At 36.2% G+C, this 20,312-nt stretch overlaps 1 protein-coding gene across 5 annotated transcripts in view; it reads left to right on the top strand.

Annotated features, from left to right (window-relative positions):
* Positions 1-1,286: 1,286 nt before the first annotated feature.
* LOC122530122 (titin-like) overlaps positions 1,287-20,312 on the top strand; it is a 74,813-nt gene continuing 55,787 nt past the window's right edge. For 3 of the 5 annotated variants that reach the window (XM_043656799.1, XM_043656796.1, XM_043656798.1), the window contains exon 1: positions 1,287-1,660. The gene's annotated coding sequence lies outside the window, so the exon portion shown is untranslated. The remainder of the gene's footprint in view (positions 1,661-20,312) is intronic. The other 2 variants (XM_043656800.1, XM_043656801.1) reach the window with 1 other exon arrangement.

Below are 20,312 nucleotides of genomic sequence, written 5' to 3'. Positions count from 1 at the left end.
CTCAAAACGAAGTAAATTTTCTAATTTGAAGGAGAAATTGTAAATAGAGTCGTATCGATCTTACGCCACTGCGGCGCCAGGATTAGGCGAACGAGAATTTCCACAGGTGAATAGCATTTAGAATGAAAAGGAACAGGTTCACGAAGAGGGGTTTGCCCCCTGTAATTCTGTGCGTCTTCGTTCGAATAATCATGAGTACACCGGAGATTACTGTACACTATATTTGTTCCAAGAGACATTTCGCCTCAATTATACCTCAGGATGGTCAATTATGAAATAAAAACGCGGAAAAATTATAGTCGTGACGTTTAAAATATTGCGCACGAGAAGTGAGAAAATGGCCACGTGAGGCAGTAATTGAGCTTCTTGATCACAGGAAAATTTCCATTAAGCATATATTTCAGCAGGTATATTACTTTGTCACATTGTTTTTATGTTCAGTTACATCTAAGTGAAATGTAAAGTTCATAATAAATAGTTTTTTCTTCTGATCGGTACGTCAACGTGTGTTCATAGTCTAACTACCATTTAAGTATGTAAATGTTAATGTTTTCAAGATGAATTCTAATGAATTATAAAAGCTGTGTTATATCATTATCGACATTCTTTAATCTTTCGAAAGACACTGTTGGTCATTTGTAATGAAATAGTTAGAACCGTTCTTCCTGGAAATATCTAATAAATTACTTTTCTTGAAATATCCACAACTTATAATTTATAATTCGCCATTATTTCAACTGTGAAAACAATCTTCCAATTTTCTACATCCCTCTTCCTCCCTAACATTATAATAACAAATAGAGATAAGACGAAATCAAAAATGAAATCAAACCGAAGAACATCTTACGTCTTTATAGAAAATTTAAAAAAGAAAATATCCAAAATACAATTCTTCCATATTTTCCTCTTCAGTAGTCAACATTTAGCACATAAAACAATTTCCTACCCAAGATCCATTACACGGAATATAGAAACGATCTCCAAATATATATTCCAAGATTCAATAAGTTCCTTCGAAAGCAAAGGATAAATTCTCAAACCAAAAATCCAAATAAATCCCCCCTGCTTCTTCAAACTTCCCCAATCATTGACTCGAAAACGAGTTAAAAATGTCCCTTCTTACGCCACTGTCGGACGAACACCGGTCGAATCGGATGTCAGGTGAGGTGCTGCCACCTGAGCAGGGAAATCCACAGGTGAACGAATCGAGTGTGCACGAGTGATGCCAGTGTCGAGAGAGCCAACAGGTCCACGCAAGAGGGTTGCCGGTTACCTCTCTCCCACCATGGGACTTATTCGCGTTGGTGGGGCTCGTTCGGCGCATGCGCCGTCCACCGTGGGTCCTACGTTCGAGCAGAGCGGCCAGTTCGAGGGCCCAAAGTCTGTTACCATCGCGAGGGAAGGCCTCGGATCGCGCTCGTCTTGCCAGCGTTCGGTCAGTCCGTGTTTTCCCGCGTTTCCTTCGTCTTCTCGCCGCTTTTCGCCCTGAAATTCGATTGAAGGTCGTCGGTTGTACGCGCGAGTGCACACGTGAACCACACGGGGATACCAGAGACACACGGTGGAACCTTGTACGACGCGTACCAAAGGATTCAGGAGCGATCGTTGTGTTTATCAGTGTCTAGCCAAGTGTCATGGGGATCTAGGAACGCCGGCGAGGGTGAGTTTCGAACTCTTTCGAGTTCTTCGTGCTATTGGAAATGTTTGTCGCGTGGAAAATGTCGGTCGATTCTGTTTCTCTCATCTTATACTAATTTTCGTTGTTTCCATGCTGGAGATGGTGCAAGTTAATCTTACCGCTTGAGAATGTTCGTGATGAAGAAACGTTGATCATTTCTTAATTTTTAATTTTAATTCTCTTTATCTCTGAAGATATCGCAGACGGTGTAAATAATGAAAATGAATTGAAATAAATTTAGCAATTGAATCGTATCGCTAGACGATTTTGCAGTCTTGCAACGGAAAGATGCATCGTGTTCCTCTGTCACGTTAGAGAATTCTTTAAGAAGAACTCTGGTCCTCTGGAAATCTTTAAGGAGGAATGACTGGCGATAGAGGTTCGTCGGTGCACGCATACACGTAGATTAATTATAGGGACGTTTTGATCAGATAGCAGGCTGAGAGTAGGTGTTTGCCGTTATGCTGGTAACTGGAGGCACCCTACGGAAACGAGTTAAGGTCTAGGAATTAATTTCATTGAGTTCCCCGCTGCAAATGAGCTACGCTGTAACAAAGAAGGTGGCTGGCAGGAGCACTGACCGGTGATTCGAATGCACGATACACGGTGATAAAGACCGACGATCTTTCGCTTCTAAACGCCTTTTGTTCCACCTGTGCGTTACATAAAAATGCAAACTGCGTCAGATCGTACGCCTATACGGAGACGTAGAAACTTCTTTATACGGAATAATTGCAACGTGGTTATAAATAGCGAATCCTCTGTCATGGAAAATCTCAATATAGGGTCGGTAATGTCAGTCGATGCAAATCGTTGTGTTTAATATTTAATATGTAATTTTTAGTCGAAGAGGATTCAGGATAGCTTTAGTGGTAACTATGAGACGAGTATTCTAGAAGGATGAAAATTCTATCGATGCGTTATTCTAGTTGGAAAAATTAGTAACTTGAAAATATTAAAAAAGTTTCTGGAACAGTGTGTAAGATATCTATGTTTTCCCAATTATTAAAGTAATATTCTCAAATTTCTTTGCACCATTCTATAAAATTCAATTTCGAGTGAGCCTTAAACGCTCATAAACTTCGTGATTGATCAACGATCCAAAGGATCAATAGCTATTTAATATTGAAACCATCAGAAAAGTTCTAACAGGTTTTCGTTAACATTTCCACATCACTTACTTTTCAGGATGACAACTTTTATCGATTCAGCGGCCTCAGAACTCTTCAGGTTTTTAATAAAGTCGTAACTTATGTTTCAACGAAGGGCAATAATTTCTGCCAATTCTTTGAAAAGCCACTTTGACTTCAGAACTCTTCAAGCTCTCGACAGTATATTTTTCTTTTCGGAATGTCGAACAAAGATGTTCGTGCTGCTCTTCGGTAAACAATTGCGGCCAACAATTGGAGGCTCGCATGACGATCGGAGGATCGGTTAGGGCATTTGAAATTGTGATTCCAGGCGTGTCCGGGAAGGGGAGGTTAGGACGAACGAACGAGCGAACGGACGTGTTCCTCTCTACGTGCACCTCCGTACAGATGGAGTCGAGCCTAGGCTAATGCGTCGAACGAGTGCTACGCAGCTAGATGATGGAATCTTAAGTATCTTCTAAGTGTCCTGGGGCTTCTTGCGTGGAATAAAAAAAAAAAAAAGAACGCAACAGCGCAACAGACTCTGGAAGAGTTATCGTTCGAGTGGTCGGAGAGGAGATTACTGAAATTGAACGCTCGCGTCTTGCCTGGAATTTCTTGAATTTGCTCGACGTGTTTAAAAACGTAACGACAAAAGAAGAAATCGAGAAATCGAATTGTGAAAATCGGACAAATTTTACCGATTCGTCGATGATTACTGGACCATTTCGGCTTCTTCAATGATATTGTAATCTATAGTTTTCAGATGGAGGAAATTTGTATAACCTTCGTTGCGAGATTAAAAATACGTCTGCGAAACGTTCAGATTTGTAAAGCGTGCGAGGAGAAGGAGCTAATTTCACAATCAAATTTTATGTGTACGTATTTTCGCAGAGTGTTTAGATTTGTTGGAACAAGAATATTCGATTGAGTAGAAAAGAAAAAAAAATTAAGAATTACAAGAAGGTTAGTTAAATTCATTAGAAAAGCTCAAATGGATTTTTTAAGTGATAATTGACAATTCTCTATTTAAATGTCTTTTAAATTGAGGAAAATCAAGATTCTCTTGAACGTTGATTATTATCTACCTGTGAGTTCTAGATGCAGATAATTGGTCAAAAATCAACGTTTCCTTGGTTGTATAGCAATTATCTGTCAGACTGAGTTATAACTTGCTTTTTTTTCTTATACGTAGATACATATAATAAATTCCAATCATACGTACATCTATAAATTCTTATTTTCATCGAAATAAAAAACACTCGCTTAATAAACTGAGAATTTCTTCCTTCGATCATTTTTACACCAACGTCTTATATCTCGAGAAAACCAATACTCGGATTATACAACCAAGAAATATTATACAATCGTCGCATATTTCAAAATCTTCACCTCTAATCTTTCTCCAATTGCGTCCAATAATATTACACAACATTACTTTGCTAAACGTTTTCGAAACATTCGGAGTTACCAGATAGTTACCAGAAAATCTCCTCGCCGTTCACACGGCGACACCATTATTCATTAATGGTGCCCCTGACGAAATTTCGCCAGGCTCTCAGAGGCTCGAGGCCGGTCCAATCGCTTCCATGTGTTTTGCATATGAGATCGAAAGTGTGTGTACACACACACACAGAATGTGGGCAAGCTTGTCGTTGTGTTGGTGGCGCTGTTGGCGTGTGTGCGTTAGCCGTGAAATGCAGTCGAACCGGCTGCAGAAGACGCGTGCATCGTGGCCCAGGCAGACCCGTGAGCTTCGTGGGTCCACCGTGGGCACGTTGGTCGCCGATATTTTAAAGATCCTGCTTGTTACGGATCGGTAACCGAGGCTCGAAACGTAAATAAAAGGTCCGCGGTTCGCCTTGATGTCTGGAATTCACGTTGACTCCGTGCGCGCCAGCCGTTCCTGGTGAAAAGGCTTTCGTCGAATTCATTAGGAAGAGGAAATAATCCCGGGCGAATCGGTAGTTTGCCCGCCGATGTTTGTCCTCTTTCTTTCTTATTATTTTTTTTTTTTTTTTTCCCTTGAGAATGGTAATTAGTTTCGAAGATGGGTTGTTTAAGCAAGTTTTTGAATTGGAGAATCTCGTGTCGTTTGACTTCTCGAGGTTTCATTCATAGTGTATTTAATCGTTTGGTACATTTGGAATATTTTAGTGTCTGCGGTTGAACTTTTCAAAGTCTGTTCTGTTCAATTTATTTTCTGAAGTTCGTTCGATTTGCATTCCGAAGATTATAAAATGGCGTTCGTTGCTATTCATTTACTTTTCAATACGACAATATGATTGAAAATTACTTCTGTTACCAATTTCTGTATTACAAATGATTTTTTTATAATAAAGTTCACACATATCATTTCACGAAAGTATTCGTGACCCGCAAGAACTTTTATACGTATTTGCGATAAAATATGAAACCGATCTGAAAATGTAGACACACAAAAGTTACAAGATATTCAACAAGTATCTGATCAAAAAATTGTTATACAGCCATCCATCTCAAGCAACGAATATCAAAGCTCATTCATATTAAATATTTTTTATGATAATGAATTAATATTAATAATTATGTTATATAATAAATAATTAATATAATAAATTTATATTAATATAATAAATTTACATTGATATGACATAATTCCTAATTTGTCCAATGAAACATTGGCGCAAAACACATATCTCGTTACAATATCTTTCGAACTTTCAAAACTGCTACAAATGTTCAAAAAACTGTTGAAAATTGTTACAATTGTTACGTTGGAATATACTCCCGCGATCGTTCTTATTCGTTGTATGATCGGAACGCCAGCGAAGGAAACGAGACGCGAGGGAAACGAAAGAAAGGGAATAGCGAACCGCGTAAGAAAGGCTCGTAAAGTCGACGTAGGGAAGTCGTTGCACTGCAAAGAGACCCCGAGATCCATGATGCTGCGAACAATGGACTCTGACGTCACTCGGAGGCTGCACCTGCGACGTTGCACGATGCACTTGCATGTGCTTTACCATCCACGAACGAACCACCCCGCGGAGCGTGCGGCCTGTTCGATTTCAAAAGCGGCCACCGGATCGAAAATAACTGGCTACGCGTATGTATGTATGTATGTATGTATGTATGTATGTTTGGAGCGGTTGTGCTTCGTTGTTTATCGAACCCGCGGGTAACACGAGCTCCCTTCTTGCCTCCGAGGAGAAAACGAGACTGAATCTTGAATCTTACCGCCTTGGAACCGCGTTACGGTAGGGTTCCCCCGGACGTTGGAAACCGAGAATTTAGTTCTGAGAGATAGTGGACGATGGAGGTCGAGATTCTGATTATTTTCGAGGTGCTTGGTGATAGCAGAACTTGAGGTTTTAATTTTTGGGTGTTTTTCTTTTTTTTTTTTTTTTTAATTCTGACGCTTTGATTATAGTTGTACGCGTAACGAAAATTATTATCAAACTTGATAAAACAATTATTAATAAAATCTATGAAAATGATTAGAAAATCCTAAGTTATCGTTTTAGATCAGTCATCCATTGAAGAGCTAAGAATGCAAGATGAGAGATTTTGATTGTTCTGGCAGAAGAAGGTTGAGGTTTTAATCTTGAAAATTTTGTGAAAACGTTTCTAGGAATAGTAGAATTTAAAATTTTAATATTCGAGAGAGTTTTTCTAACTGTAAGAAAGGAGATCTTAATTTTGTAATTTTTCTCTCAACAGAGATTAATTATTTTGGAGATCTCGGTAGAAATCAAAAGAGTCTTCAACGATTTTAATATTGAGAATTGTTTTTAGTAACAAAAGTCGAAATCTTGAAGAATTACAAATAAGAATTTAAGTGTTTTGCTTTTTTGAAAAATAATGTAACCTTTAATTATATCAACTAAAGCAGTTGATAAATTCTGAGAAACTCAACTGATGCACTGTGTTGTTGGAGTAGTTGAATGTGTTTGAATCATCATCAACGTGGCCTGATACTGACAGTGGCTGTGTATTGATAATAATAATCTTACAGCAACACGACCATTGACAACAGTAATAATTTAGCTGCTATATTACTTTACAAAGTAATTCCGGAATACCGGAATAACTCGTGACGCCATATTTCATGGCACGGCCTAGAAATCCATTGCAGCTTATCCATTTCACAAGACGAATCGTCGAATAGGATACTCTGAATTCAATACTGTAACTTGCATTACATATAATGCAACAATTTTCTCTCTCCGTTGCAAATATAGCAGAGAAAATTTGACAATGAGAGAAAGATATTCTTTTAAATCATTCTCATTTTATTGAAAGAATCGTCGCAGAATGGTAGAATAATTAAAAATTATTCTACGAATCTCTCAAAAGTCAAACTGATCAATTCAATTTTTCAGCTTCATTGCGTAGGAATAAGATCGAGAGTCAATTTTTAATTCAGCTTTGCAAATTTATGCGTCGGAAAAAAGACATTTTCTGTGCTTTTCAATTTATGGTACCGATATGGTACCATTTCTAAAGCAACTTTCGTGAAACATCGAAAATTCTATCAGACCACTGGGAAGAAAAGATAATTGCGAAATATTGAAAATTAATCTTATCGGATTACTAATGACAAAAGATAACGCCAACAATTGCAATTGTAGGAAAAGTAAATCGCCGGGGGGACCATTCGTGTTTAATCTTTCCCCTCGGTATGAAACCGATTTGTTTTATCAGTCCACGACAATTTAAAACCGTACGCTCTGGCAATCAAATGAAGCAATCAAACTTCATTTCACCTTATACGGTCGCTTTAAACCGAGGGGAGCCAGCTTTCGTTAACAAGGAAAATCGTTTCTGCGGAAACTTTCATAACGATGAAACGATTTAAACGAATATAATGGCCGGTCACAACTGTTCGCAAATGGCGAACGATTATGTAAAAGTTCGTAAACGTCGTGTCGAATTGTGATCTGTGCACCTCGATACGCAACACGAGGTTTACGTAACAGCGCGTTTACATGACGACCAATTGCAAAAGGCAACCCTTATTAACGTCGATGTATCTGAAAGTGAAAAGCGTGCTACACATTACGGTTTGTAATAAACATTATCATTTCTCCGTTATGAAATACCTATAGTTGGTTGACGTGGGTTATTAATTTGTTACTACAACGTTGGAGACTGTAACGATTCCAGCTACAAGTTAATGGTTATGGATAAATTGAAATTTGAAAGTAGCTTGCGCTGTATATATATATATACAGTATGTTTCGTAACTTCTGGAGCTGATTGTATATATGTGTATATATATTGTAACTTCGGAAGCTGATTGTATATATATATATACAGCATGTTTCGTAACTTCGGGAGCTGATTGTAAACTGCCTAAAAATAATGAAAAAAAAGTCATATAAATATATGTCCTATCTGTTTTCGTTTATGAGATATAATGAATTTTATAAACAGAGCAAACTCTCTGTCCGGCCTCTCTTTCCATAGACCGCAATAGTTCGTACGCAAGAATTCGCACTGTTTACAAATAATACTTACTTGATATCTTTCGTGTGACTATTTGAAGATTCAGCAAATTTCGCAATACTCTCTAAATCAGTTCATTTCTTATTAATAATCGTAATACATGTCGTTTAAGATCGTGTTTGAAGTGATGATGGAGCGTTATTCTAATTTAGAAATGACAGATATGCGTCTGACGCATATCTGGGCTCGCTATGTGTAATGCGCCATGTGTCTCCGCCAAATCTTCGCAAAAGCAATTTGTCAAATTCGCACGAAGAAATATTAATCCCAACAACGGAAGAAAAGAAATGCAGGACGATGCATAAATATTTGTTCATCGGCGAATCATTGTGGAACGAGCGCTTTTTTTCGAGCTTCGTCGATCGAGCAACGGAGAGACTTTCACCATTTAAAATTCGTCTGGCTCGCACTGGCGAGTCATCGTTCGGCCAGTTTCACGGACCGGATCGAGAAGGAGGCCTCACTAAATACCTTATTACTTTTGAATTAACATATCGGTACCAAGGTAACAGGACTTCTTCTCGAAAGCCTGGTCGCGAATTCTTCGGCGATCGTTGGACCGGCAACAGCCCGCTATTTTTTGGGTCACCAGGGACCCTTTCCCCTTGTTTCACGTTTACTCGTTTGTGAAGATATCTGGTTGCAGGAATGCGCGTTCAATTCGTTGATTGGAGAGGACGAGTGAACTCTATCACGAATCCCTTGCAATCAAACGTAATGATTTCTCTATTTAGGGATCTGTTTCTTTCTTCGTTTTTATTTATTTTCATTCCTTTCGTTCGCTCGTTCATGTCAAGTTTCGCTTTAATTAAACGAAAATTGGCGTCTTGGTTTAAAAAGAGAATTTGTACTGATTTTTATAGATGTATTTATAGAATTTAATTAGTGACACGACTGTGGGTGCATGTTTAAATGTGAAACAATGTAATGGTATATAATATAGAAAATATAAAATACAATTCTTTTGTAATGTTTAGTGTCGATGCTCTATCTCTCTTCACTGTAGGTATTTTGAGAAATATGGCTTTGTATACATACAGCAATTTTTATCTTTAATACTCAGCATCCAGTGCAAATAATGAAACTCATTGTTCCTAAGACTTTAAGTTTTTTAAAAATTCTAAAGTTAGAGTTATTAATCTTTAATCATTATTAAACATAAATCTTTATGTTTAATAATGACTCTCTATATATATTCTTATATATAGAGAATCTTTGGAAATTTCTGTGATGTGAAAGAAAGATGATGATTAGCATAGACTCTGTTGGTCTTTTTGGCTAAAATATAAGTCCAGTAAAAAAGACAGAAAACTGATTTTGATATTCTTAAAAAATTTAATCAAACATTCTACGTTCTATCCAATTTGTTCCTTTACGTTCAAACAAAAAACAAGAGGCCACATTCTTCACATCTATCAAATTATTATTTCAAATATTCCAAGTTTTTAACTAATATTTCAAGAAGAATTATTGTCGAATTAACGTCGAAGTAATGAATTATTTTCTATCATTGAAATGAAATCTAACTTCTGTTCAGAAAGATGAATAATCGTTGTCAAGCTAGCGAGAGAGAAAAGGCACGCGGTTGGAAAGAAATCCGCGGAAATCGGGACGAGTCGAATTGAGAACACGCGTTCCAAGAATACTCGGACACCTTTGGTGTCGTATTTGAATAAACCATCGACTCTACAAGTCCGATTCATCGTTACTAACTAATTAATTGACTTCTAATTATAATTTTCTTGTACCTAAAAGAACAAATTAGAAAGAAATTTAAAAGTTTACTTTTTTTTAATGGAGTTTTTTAAAAAGACGATACACTCCTTTCTTTGTCAATAATTGAACAATCAATGTAACTTGCGTACGAAAAATAATGTAATTAATTATTGACGACGACGATGAACTAAAAATCATGAAACTACTGCCTTCTACTTGAATTTGATATATAAGATTTCCTGAAGAAATAGTAAATCATTTATCGCTGCTATTGTTCGATCGTTAATAAATTCGAATCTTTTAATTTAAAATTCGAATAATTTGATTTATTTAAACTTCGGAGTAAAATTGTAAAATTCAGAGAAAATAAAAAGGAATTACCGATAAAAGTAAAATGTCTACACTGGGATTCGATTAGATTGAAATTCCAATTTTAACTCGAAATCAGGCATCGGATGTTCCTTCAAATACAACCAGTCTGTCAAATTTACTTTCAACAACAACAACAAAAACGAGAAGAAAGATGAATTGTACGCAGAAACGAAGATCGATCGCGCGTCACGAAATGAAACGAAAACTACCGTAGTTGGATAAAAGGGAGACACACGCAGTGAAAAACGGCGAGTCGTACTCGAAAGTCACCAGCTGCGTTGATAGAAACTCAAATGAAAGCTGCTAAGTGAGTAATCAAGCAACAGGAGGATTTCTTCTGCCCATCCGTGGGACACAACAGGTTTTTCTCCCGTCTAGAAATCATTTGGCCACGAGCTCTGATCGTGAACGATCCTCTTACATTAGCTGCAATATTCCAAAGCATTCGTTTACGCTACGAAATTCTAGGCAAAATGTCTAATTAAGCGAATTCTTATCTGTTTAGTCTGTGATTTAAACGTGAATCTATTAGATCTGTTAGACGAATGAAAAATTATAGAAGGTTCAAAAATCGAGATGATAACAACAAAGAATAAAATAGATAAAATAGATAAAAAAACTAGTTGATTTCTGGACAAATTCACGCGAGAGTTCCACAGATGAAATAAAGCAAATTCTCAGTTTCTCTCTATAAGTTTCAACGATTTTAGCTTTTCGGAAAAAGAAATATCAATTGGATTTCGGCTTATCAGATTCGACGCACAGCGACCGATAATTTTTGGTCCATTTTTCACACGTAGATTTCATACAAATTTTACACAGACTTATTTTCCGTTTTCACAGACCGTAAATCATTCTTGACAATTTCTTGGTTCGTTTTCCACGAAAATTTGAATTTTTCACGTAAATTTCACGAGGACTGATTTTTCATTTTACACAGGCCGCAAATCGTCGTTGACAATTTCTTGCCTCGCCTCTTTGGATTTTGCATCGTACAGACTGACTTTTGGATCACGTCGTCAGTCGAGATTTCTTGGTCCATTTCTCATCGAGCGTGTTTGAACTTTGCATAAGTTTTTATAGTTTTACGTTTTATAGTTTCAGAGAGAGATTTCAACTCACGCACACAGAGAGGCAAAAACAGGTTGTGAGAGGCCTGGTTCCTCTCGACAGCCACGACCTCCGATAACTATAGAGCAACTAGACCAACGGACAATCGTTGTCCTCAAACGATTCCATTAGACGAGGAGACAGTTAGCTCGGTTGATTACGATTGCATCGACTTCTTCCTGCCTGAACAAGCCGTGCAGTCCTCGTTTCCATCTGGTTCCGCGATGTTCCAGTTTCTGTGGAAACGGTAATCACCTGCTCGACGCGAGTGGTGTCAGCGAAGAGGACCCAGCAGAAAAAAGAGAAACAAAAGGAAACGTCCTTGACGTTACCGCTAGCACAAAAAAGATTTAAGCACTTGCTGCACTTGGTCGAAATGCGAACGTTAATGGCGGCGTGACAGCATCCGGCTTGTGTTTTCCTCTTTCAGATAAAATGAGATAAAATTAAAAAGAAAAGGAAAAACATAGAAAGAAATAAAATGTTACGAGCAGACGACAGTAGATTTTTTTTTTTAGATGCAATACAATTTTTTTAAAAATTTCATAAACGAAACAAATCTAAATATTTTTACAGTTTTTGTGCTCGTGGGAATTTGAGGCATGCGAGAAATGAAGAAATTTCTAAAATTTAATAATTAATTGCTAATAATTCGGCAATTAATTGTCATCGACAACAATTTAATAAGCAAATTGATAAAATTAATCAGATCACAATTAAGTGACAATTAGATATCTAATATTCAATTTCAATTAATATTTAATTTTAAATATTAAAATTAGTTAACAGTTAATATATATTTAAATTCAATTTAGTTAATATTCAATTCTGAATAATAAGTTAATAATTTAAATATTAAAATAGCCATTAAATACTGAAATACTAAAAATTTAGAAATTTAAATACTAAAACGTACGAAGTATTAGCAACAACAAAATTTTACAGTGAAATTTTGCATTATCAACCGACAAACGTTCAAACGATAGTATTAATCTTCCTGACAAGATGATTACCATATAACTCTTCATACTTTCAAGAGTTAATGAAACCATCAATAACCAACACGGGACGAAAGCACGATTCCACAGATAACATGAAACATAATTACGCGATTTAAGTAACGAAATTATCACTGAGCGTAATTGAACAATGAAAGCTACTTAACGAAGTTAACGAATGTTAATGGCGAAGGAAAAGTGGTGACTGAATTTCGTTGTAAATTACATTTGATTAATCAGAATCTGATAAGCAAGCACTATACCGCCGCGGCTAGATTCCCGTGTATCTAATTATACTAATCACTGAATGACTTTCAAGTTTTTTTATTTCTTCCTCTCTTATTTCTTCTCAACTGTTAGTTTTCCTCGTTGATTGTCGGACTCTAATCGTCTCTAACCGGATTATACGAATCGTTTGGCCGAACAACGCGAAGAAACTCGATGATTGACCTCGATGATGTCACGGAAACGACATCAGAAGAAGATGGCCAACTTTCCTCGCGATAATACTCAACTGTTTTCTGATTATTCGACCACTTCTTGTTCCCTTATTCTGGCATCGATTTCGCTGCACTGTTGAGAGTTTCTAATTGAGAACGAGTTGGCGTGTTGTTTATCGGTGTACGAAGAATACTTTCGTAATTGCATCGGAGATATTGTAGTGTGAAAAATAGGAAACTATTCACAATAAAATAAAGAAACATAATAATAGAACCAAATAGTTTATGTTCTATATATTATATCGAAGTTCTTTAATCTAATTGACAATATTGATTTTTTAAATTCAAAAAAAAATAAAAAAAAATAAAAATTGATTTTTTTGAAATTCTATAATTGATAATATTGATTTTTTAAATTGAAAATGAAAGATTGAGATTAAAAGGCTGTATTAAAATTCTTTGAGCATCATTATAATAACATTAACGCTGTATATGAAATACTAATTCTATATTTCCACGAAAAATACGTCGTTGCGAGTTTATGAAATTCCTCTGGAAAAATTGGTCATTTTCGAGCAGTCGTCAAATAATCGAAATAACAATTGCAGTAGCTACAATAGCACTTGGAACAATTCCAACCAAACTGAAACGTAGTTTACGATTGCTTATTAATTCTGATAAAAAGACAAAGGTATTCCAATTGTAATTGAAATTATATACCAATTATAATTTACTCCGTAATTTCCAAGCCAAGATATTGCAGAGAGCGAAGCTACTGTTCTACCACGAGCGAACGAGAAATAAAGTCGATCGAATTAATCGAATTAACCTTTTCATGCTGGAATTGTCGCGGTTACATCGGCGAAGCCGTCCTTGACGATGCGGCTGAGATTCCATTAAAGGTTGAGTCGAGCTTTCTCCGAGCGTAAGTCATTCCGAATTCGTGGCAATCGCGAACGAGCGTACGCTCGAATTCCTGCTTTTCCTCTTGCGCGCGAAAATTATCGAGAATTCGTGCCCCCTCTCCCCCTATAATGTAAATTGTTCCATTTTCTCCTTTCTCAACGAAGGAAAATCCCGCTTTAACATATAAAGTTGATTGAACTTTGTAATTGCTCTCAACTGAGGTTGATTTCGTTTACTTCCTGTATTGCTATTATTCGTTCCTATGATATTAATATTATTTAATATTTATTATTTTTATTATTACTATTATTCGTTCCTATGATATTAATATTATTTAATATTTATTATTTTTATTATTACTATTATTCATTCCTATGATGTTATTATTATTTATTATTTTACTATTATTATTATTATTATTATTTATTATTTTACTATTATTATTATTTATTATTTTACTATTATTATTATTATTATTATTATTTATTACTTTTATCACTGCTGACATTCAGACTACATGTCTCGATATTATCAAAAATGTTATATCACAATATTAAATATTACTGTTATTATTCTCTGAATTATTCATTGCTCGAGGGAGAATAAAAGCATGAGAAAGATGAAACAATACGCATTGGAAGACGTTGTAAAGATAAAAAGATTGATTACCATTTGAGATAATTGGCATGAAATTTAACGACGTAGAATTCAGTGACTCGGCATTTTCACGTGTAAAACACTTTCCTCTGGATGAATAGCAAGCAATACAACTCGTTATTGTTACAAAAGATGTAACTTTCTGATGGAATGTTTAGCAACCCATTAAACGTTAAATTTATGAAGCGTCAAATAAATAGACGTTGCAAGACAGTAAATGTTCAGTTCTAACACGCTACATTCCCATATCTATTCCATTTCATCTTTCCAATGTCAAGTAAATTTTATTTATCACTATATCTTATTTGTCACACTTGTAATAATTATTGGCTTTCAATTTCTAAATTCAAGCTACTACTGCCAACTACTCTTTTATCATTTTTTTCCCTTAAAAGAAAAGAAATGAAATTTTCAATTGCTAATTTAACTTTAATCTATGCTCCATTATTATTATAATAAATATAATACATAATATATAAGTAATGTAACAACTGATATATACTAGAAATTGCAACTGATTTATTAAAAAAATAACAATTAACTTGCTGAGAAGATAACGATTCGTCAATTTGTCACATATTGTTTTATTTTCTGTTAATCTCAAACTCCAGTGTCGCGTTTGTTGGTAGAACAATTGATTTATTAAATGTTAGTAATTAATTTCAACAAGCAGCTGGATTCCTGCCTTCTTCGTTTTTAGTCCGCGTAACAGTAATTGCCCGCATGTTTTTTTTTCTCCAACAGGTCGCACGTTGATGACGGAAGTTCAGCAAACTACGTGCGCACCTAGTTATTTCGATTGTATAACCCATTCTCTTTCACGAGCACCTTTCGGTATGGTCGTGCAGGCATTCAAGATCGTTCCACATATTCCCGCAAGAATTTCTCCGAAAAGCAATCTCTCGTTTCAGGAAAATATCGTTGCCATATAGGGGCTGACCATAAATCTCTCGCAAAATGTTTCTTACGTCGCCCACTTGTGCAAAAACCCGATTTTCAAATTGTTTCACTTCACGAAGAAAATTTTAACGTTTCAAGAAAATCTGTAGCACGTATTTCAAACCAAAAAATTAAAGCACAATTTCTTTTTTTATAACATTTAATGGAACTGCACTCTTTTCAACTCTTTTGTACTCGTAAATAGACTGCAGATTCTCGAAGGTGTAAAATTTCACAGAATGCGCGTAACATGGAAAAATATAACATATAAAATATCCATAGTGCTTATTATTAATGCTATCGACGTATAATCTGCGCAATTTCTTATCGAGTTTTTCTAATTACACTCTCAGAAATCTATATACTCGCATAAAATGTCCGCAGCCTGCTCATAAAAAATCGCCAAGAATCTATTGATTCGCCGTTTGTCAAAAAACCTTAAACATCCAAAGTCGAAAGTCACCTGTCTACCAAATCACTCAGTTCAAATCCTCTAGTTGAAAAATCCCGCGAATTCGGCGAGAATTGACGAAAAATCCCGACCCAAGCGTGAAACTCAAGAATCGAGAGAAACGATTCGTCGCTCTCGCGAGGCCTCGAAAGAGCCACGTCGCACCTTCGAGTCGAAACCGATTCGCAGCAACGATCGTCGAAGGTGGTCTCTCTCGTCTGGATCTACTTCTTCTTTTCTGCTTTTTTTTACTTCCCTTAATTCCGGCGCGCGATCTCTCCTCTTTCTCTCGCGCTCGAGCTACATATCCAGTAGGCAAGGGGTCGATCGTCCGATCGGCTGGGATCGGATTGTCAGTCGACTGTCTGGCGAACTGGATTCTCTCTTGACCAGTGGAACGAAACTGTAACGCCAGCTCGGCTGTTGGACCGCATGCCTGCACCCGATCGGACATTGGCAGCGTGCAAGTGAAAGTGTCGCCTCGGTACCAGAACCCATTCTCTGCACACGTTGAAAACTCGCACGCGCCAGCCTGTTGCCGCTGGAAAATCCAACATTGGCCAGGTCTCTCTGGCCATACTGGGCTAGTCGAGCCGCATAGTGATACATAGTCACCGTACAGTGTTCTGTATTCCTGTTCCTGGTATCGCGTGTCCATAGCGCAACGTGGTGAGAAAAGCGGACAATCGCCCTGGCTCGCCTGATCTTCTCTCCCGTAAAGGCGGTCGAGTTCGATGCACCGATCTCGCGTGCGTGTGTGTGTGTAGATTGGAGAGATGGCGGATGAAACGAAATTGGAATTAATCTAGGTTCTCCTTTTTACGTTAGGGGTCTGCGTTTTGGTTTTGAAAAATAAATGATATGTCAGAAAAAATAACAATGTACAATTTTTAATATCGACACTGTTTGCGTCTTATTTGTCAGAAATATCAATTATCGATTCATTGGGATTCGAAGATCACTTGCCAGTTAACAATTGCAGTCAATCAGCAATAAAAAAATGTTTAACGATAAAACCAGGTGTAGGAACGTTGGATCTTAAGTCCAATTCTCGTGTATGATAAGTTTGAAAAGTACGAGATAAATTTTCTAGGGTCTAAATTGGGGAAATAATTCTGTCCTTGACCACTAGCATCGAGAAAATTTTATGTTTAGAATTGAATTCATAGATTCATATTCAGGTTTTAACAGCTCTAAGGAATAACGTTCGATCTCTTCAATAATTTCATATAACAATTGATTAGGATTTTATTACTTATGATCAATATATACTTTCTCTTCGAAACTATTTACATTCTACGTACGATTTAGTTGATAGTATATCGTTAAATATTTCCATATCAAGAAGACAATCGCAAATTACTAGCATTCGGAAATTCCGCTGGAAATTAGCGTGACTGATTCGTTGAAGTTATCATTCGTCCATACTCGGACAATATGTTACACTAATCGGTAGCAGTTTCACCTCCGTTTCACAATCGCTCCTTTCGCAATGTCTGTCGTATGGCCGTACAAGTTTGCTCCAGAGCAACATTTGCCGATTCCGTCGAGCGGAAAAGGGATCAGTAAATAGCTACACGATAACGGAAGTAAAATTAGTCGTAAGGAAAACTAATTTCGCCGATCGATCACGAATCGCTGCTCCGTGGAATTTCTGCAAGCAAAAGAGGAGGAGAAGGGTGGCGATTCGAAAGCCTGCTCGATGTCAGAGTTACAAATTCTATACGATCGTTTCTCCTATAATAGAGATACAATTTCGCTGATCTTGAATTATGCATTGAATTCAATTCCTCTTCGTTGGTAAAATATATTTATAAACAGTAATTCGTGCCGTTTTATCATTTATGGTGATTAGTAATTGTTGTCGTAATTACAATAATTCTAATTTTTGTGGTAACCAAATAATTTCGTATTTTCTTTGGAAATGCATCATCTTTATAGAGTAGGAGAATGAATATATATTAATATATACTCAGAAATATATAAAATAAAAATAAAATAAAATAATAAATAATAAAATATATAAAATAAAATAATAAATAATAAAATATATAAAATAAAATAATAAATAATAAAATATATAAAATAAAATGTAGATATAAAATATGTAAAATAAAAATATAGATACAAAATATATAAAATATATTCAGAAATATATAAAATATCCAAACGATATTTGCTACGATATTTATTATAAAGGAGGCTTTGGAAGCTGAGGAGATCGGTTATTTTTTTACAGCTTGTGGCGAATAATCGAGCTGTTCGGAAGTAATGTCGGTCAACTCTGTGTATTGAAAATGATCAATAGCACCATTTTCTTATCGTTACTTACGTCACTTTTCTTTTAACACGAACGAACCTATAAAGATTCAAGCGATTTGTTTCTCGAGAAATGAATATCATCAAACTTATTGAACGAGAGGAGTTGGAATTGATCGGTTTGACCTCCGAGGAGGCGTAATTATTGAATAGGCACTCTCGAGGTTATCGTTTCGGAGCCAAGGACATGCTTGAAAACGTGCTCCCGCGAAAATATGTGTATCAAGGAAGCCAAAAAAAAAAAAAAAAAAGAAAAAAGAAGAAGAAAGAACCAAAGTTAATTCGAGACGCGATCGATGCAACCGCGAATCGAATTCCAATCGTAATTCACTTAAGAAACTGCCTAGTGGGCGACGTTCTCGCGCGGCGTATAACGCCTACAACAACGTGCTTGTGCTGGCGGTGGATTGCACGCTCACGCTGACGGCCTTGAAAATTGCGAAACCGCTCGAAGCGGAAACCGAAAGCGCAACCTCGAGTCTCCTTTAGAACGGTTTCTAAACCTGCCGATGGTGTCGCGAACTGCTGCCTATTTTCTCGCCTCCGCTCGACTCGTAACTCGTATATCGTTAAATATGATTTCGATTACGGTGAAAGAACGGGTCGTAAGCGCAACGCGGTTACGGATCTTCCATCCATAAGAAAGAAAAAATAATTGGACGATGCTCGGTATTATTAAACGCACGGACACGTAATAGTCGTGAGAGCTATTGTTGCGCGCTGAGAACGGATCCTGGATGGATATTTTACATTCTTATAACAGAGTTATATAGTAAATATATGGCGAGGTTGTTGCATTGATTGATGCTGTTACGTGTGCTCTTTAGATTTTTCTTTCTTTTCTTTTTCTTTTTATTAGGAATTGAAAAGAAAGAAATTATCGAGCACTAGGCTCTCAGATTTATTAAAAATGTGAGAAGTTTGGAAACACACGCGAGCACACACGCGAAATTATGCGAGCGTAATTTAAAAAAAGAACATCCACTGCGAACGTAATTAATATATATGCGCTATAATAATGAAATGTTTGTACGTTGTTATGAATAAATTGTAAAATTGGTATATACACACTATGAACAAACGATTAAATGTGTTAAAGATAGCTAAAGATAGATTAAATGTTGAAGATTAATTTGCCTTTTCGCATTTGATAGATCTAACCGCACTGATTGATAAAAAAAAAAAAATTATTCCATTTTCTTAGAAAAATTGCAGGAAAAGTTCGTAACAATAAGGAAATTTCATCTTCCGAGAATAGAGGGAAAAATTTTGTGCGAGGATAAAAGACACAGTCAATAAATTAAAAGATTTAAGCATGAATATTAAAAAGGCACGTCACGATGAAAGAAACAAGTATGTGATAAAAATTCGAGTCACTATAAAGGACAAAATTGTATACAAAGAAAAAATTAAAATGTCACTTCTTCAAATGTGTAATTTCAATAATAAAATGTATCGATTGCAAATGAATATCAAATAAAAGCTCCAAAGAATGAACTTTCTCAACAGTGGAAAAAAAAAAAAAAAACAGAACGAATACAACGAAGAAAAAAGACATTGTTCGTACGATAAAAAATTGTATAGGTCTTGAAAGGAGTAAGAAGACAGCTGTATAAAAACACAAAAAGAGACAAAAATTCAGCAGGCAGATACCAGGGTTGCCTCGAATGAAAACATCCTTCGAATTCCTACGATAATGTCAGAAAAATTGAACCAGATCGCAAAGATAAATGACGCTGTTATGTCCGGGGATGTTAACAACTCAATTGTAAATCAAGCCAAGCGCGTATACAATGGGCTGGTGCCAAGAATCTCGACGCCCGTTTATAATGGAAAATTCATGCATCGAGAGAGGAAAAGAGCAAAGCTAGATCTCAGATATGAATGGCCGATAGAAAGACAAATTGTTTCCGCGTGACTCAACCGTGAATCCAATATGGACATATTGGTATTCGATCGTGGGTTGCGCATACCATCTGGAATATTCTAATACGTTCCATTAGAAGTGTAAACTGGAACAAATCGTAACGTAATTGTTGCTATACTCTGAACTTTCGTACCCGCGAAATTCATATCTTCGAGAATGTAGTTTAAAAAAAAATTGGAACT

This window comes from Frieseomelitta varia, unplaced genomic scaffold (genome assembly GCF_011392965.1).
Source record: "Frieseomelitta varia isolate USP_RPSP 00005682 unplaced genomic scaffold, Fvar_1.2 scaffold_33, whole genome shotgun sequence".
NCBI lineage: Eukaryota > Metazoa > Arthropoda > Insecta > Hymenoptera > Apidae > Frieseomelitta > Frieseomelitta varia.
The sequence above is the reverse complement of the archived record's forward strand: the minus strand, read 5'-3'. Positions and strand labels throughout refer to the sequence as shown.